The following is a 3,667-nucleotide window of genomic DNA, read 5'->3' on the forward strand; positions in this document are numbered from 1 at the left end:
GGGCTGAAATGGCCGTGTAAGTGTCAACTTCATGAACACCCATAGACTTCTTTGGATGTATTCTCTCATTAGGTCTTTGATAGTTGTTACTTGTCAGGACTTCAAGTAACTCATAGGCTACTTTAGGTGTCTTATTTTGCAATGCTCCTTCAAATGCTGCATCCACCATTGTTTGCACATTTGGAAGCAACCAATTATAGAAGGTTTGGACTTAAATCCAAACAGGCAAACCATGGTGTGGACACTTCTTCATTAGTTCCTTATATCTTTCCCATGCTTTATATAGTGACTCGTTCTCATCCTGCATAAATGATGTGATGTCGTTTCTCATCTTTGCTGATTTCGCTGGTGGGAAATATTTAGTTAGGAACCTTTTTGCCAATTCATTCCAGGTGGTGATTATTCCTACTGGTAGTGCTAATAACCATCATTTTGCTTTATCTCTTAGTGAAAATGGAAATAATCACAACTTGATGGCATCATCTGACACTTCGTTTGCTTTAAATGTGTCGCATATCTCCAAGAAGTTAGCAAATGTGAGTTTGGATCTTCATTTTCATTTCCCCCAAACTGTACTGATTGTTGGATCATGTGAATGATTGTCGGCTTTATCTCAAAATTGTTGGCTTGAACCGTTGGCCTAGTGATACTTGGACCACTACCATCAATTGTCGGCACTGAGAATTCCCTTAAAGTTCTATCGTTTGCCATTTCTGTGCGTAGTGTCTCTTCTCTCTCTCTTCGTTCCCTAACAAGTCTTCTAACTGTTCTCTCGATCTCTAGATCAATGGGAACAATAGGGAGACTTCTTACTCTTTGCATAAACTACAGAAGGAAGAAAAAGGAAGATTGTGAGATTACACAAACTAAAAAGAATGAAAGTAAAACTAAAGGTAAAACTGAAATTTAAAGCTTCAACTTTGCGAAAATTAGAAGAATTCAATATCAATACAAAATCAATCTAAAACTAAAGGTAAAACTGAAATTTAAAGCTTCAACTTTGCGAAAATTAGAAGAATTCAATATCAATACAAAATCAATCCTCAACAACGGCGCCAAAAACTTGATGCATGGTTTGACAAACATGCATATTTAGCAAGTGCACTAGTCGCAAAAAGTAATACAATGATGAAGTAGAGTATTGTTCCCACGAGGATTGCGTGCTAATTACCGAGTTTCCTAATTCTATTACTAATTGAAGAATACAAAAATGTTGGAATTGTGGCGGAAAGTAAAGCTAGAATTAAAACACAAAATCAAACAACTAAGATTAACACTAAACCAATCAACACAAATTCAAATCAAGGCAAAAGAGGTTAGAGTTCGACTTCTCTAGGATACTCTAGTTTAACCTACAATTTCTATTGCTTCCAAATTCACCTACAAGGATTATAAATCGAATTCCTTAAGTTGTAGAATATACCTTCTCAGGCTATATTCTTCTACCTATCCCTATTAAACTTCCGTAGCCAACAAAATGAAGGTTAATAGTTCAAAGTCTATCAAACCAAATGGAATCCTAAAAAGATTTCATAGATTGCTAAACCTATCTCTAGCGTTTGCTTAATCTACGGTGTTTACTCTAAGAAGCTACAACATGAATCACTTCTCAATCTCATCATGCTCAACATTCAATTGAATCAAAAGAAATCAACATCCAACTGCATTAAGAACAAGAATAAACACATAATCCAAGCAATAGAACTAAAAAAAACAAAAATTTATAGATTAAACCATTGTAATCCAAGTTACATTAAAATCCTAACCCAAAAGTGAGTTAGTTCATGCTCAAAATAAAGAAAAACAACACATAAACAATAAATGTGGAGTTCAACATATTAGAAATTGAAAGATAAATGAATTCTTCCCCATTTTGGAGACCCAAATTCCTCAAATCTCCTTCTCCTCTTCCCTTATCTAACAATGTCAACCCCCTTTCAACAATGAACTAAGTCTCACGTAAATAGTCAGCCAAAAACCCTAGGAACTAATACAATACAAGTAAAATGCAATGTTTTACATAAACAGAATTTTGCAGTTTTTGCAATGTCGAAAAAGAATCTCGCCACGGCATCGATTTGAATTTTTGCTGAACTATCTGACGCGAGGCTAGCTTGCCGCGGCGAAGAAAGAACCTTGTTGCGGCGAACTTTTGCTAAACTTTTCTAAAATTATGAAACTATCCTCCGCTTGTTTCTTTGCTTGAGTCTTCGATCTTTGTGATCCCCAATAGGAACAAACTTCACAGTACTTCCAATAAGCATCAGAATTCCCTCGATTCCTAAATTTCGCTTGATTCTGGGTCCAGAAACTCATGTTCGCTCGGTTTTGCTCCAACTGCACGTTTTGGCCTGAAACGTAAAATATACGAATTTAAGAATCAATTCTAGCACAAAACTTAATAAGAAGTATCTGAAATCCTACAAAAAGCACAAAGAAAACAGTATAATCCTAGGATTATTAACCATTAACCAATTCAATCCTTATGGCTTGTTATACTCTAATAGGCATTAACCCTAATCCCTTAATCATACCATAGGAGATGAAGGAATGTGTAGCACCAGAATCAATCAAGGCATACAAGGGAGTATCATGGAATAATAACTGACATGAAACTACTGAAGGGTTAGCATCTGCCTACATCTAGGCCATATTATATACCTTGGTTGTCGTGCCTCCAACTGTGGGTACTTATGCTACAGAACTGGCATGCTATCGTAGACACCCAGAATTAAAACCCTAAAAATACATGTAGTAGTGTGAGTAGGGATCGTTCCCACGGAGAATGTCTAGCCGAGTTTTATGTTACGTGAACCAGTATGGGGGGATTTGAGTAAAAAAAAAAAAAAAACAATTTTAGGAAAATAAATTCAACCTAAATCTCCGAAATCAATCAAAATAACGAAACTTGGTCTAAGTCAACATCCACCATTGGAATCTTACAACTGATCATTGATGCAAAAATAAATCAATTCTTACTATGAGTATTCACCAATGGAACTATTTTCCAATCTCTCCTTAGTTGTAATTAATTAGGAAACAAGAAATCTAATTAATCTTACAACTAAACAACCCTAGACAAGCGCTAAAGATTTAATCTAGTGGCAGCCTTAAGACCTAGAGAGATCGATGAAGCTGAACAACATAAACACAAGCGCTTGTATTTAATTCAATCAAATGTTCTTCTTAAGACTTAACAATTCCTGACGCAGCAAACTCTTAAACCTTAATTACTTCACAAGTTAAAGGGATCAAACAATTATGGATTTGATATCTAACTTAGCAGTAGATTGCAACAAGTAATAAACTAGTAGGCCTTTTAGTAATTAAACGCAACAATCATGACAATATGCATAGAAGAACATCCAATACTCAAAACATAAATTGAACATTAAAAAATTAGATTAGATCTCACAGTTTTATTGATTCTGAGGTCTCCGTTTCTTCGACCAAGTTATGAAAGTTTTAGCCGCTCATGGCCATCACGAAAATCAAAAGAGAAAATTCCAGAAATAAAAGAACAAAGAGGCGTGTGTAATCCTCCCCAATCTGATCTCTCTCCCTTTTTAAGAATATCCAATTCAAAAGTATTTGAATTCTACTAAATCTCCTCAAAATATTCTAATATCCTAAAATAACATTTATCCTAATTTGATTCTAATTAATT

General features: G+C 34.9%; 1 non-coding gene across 1 annotated transcript; it reads left to right on the plus strand.

Moving 5' to 3' along the window:
• Window positions 1-227: 227 nt before the first annotated feature.
• LOC116137570 lies at window positions 228-334 on the plus strand. The gene has a single exon (XR_004129208.1). It is a non-coding gene; the product is annotated as a small nucleolar RNA R71 (small nucleolar RNA).
• The last annotated feature ends 3,333 nt before the right edge of the window (window positions 335-3,667 follow it).

This window comes from Pistacia vera, unplaced genomic scaffold (assembly GCF_008641045.1).
Source record: "Pistacia vera cultivar Batoury unplaced genomic scaffold, PisVer_v2 Contig1094, whole genome shotgun sequence".
Taxonomy (NCBI): Eukaryota; Viridiplantae; Streptophyta; class Magnoliopsida; order Sapindales; family Anacardiaceae; genus Pistacia; species Pistacia vera.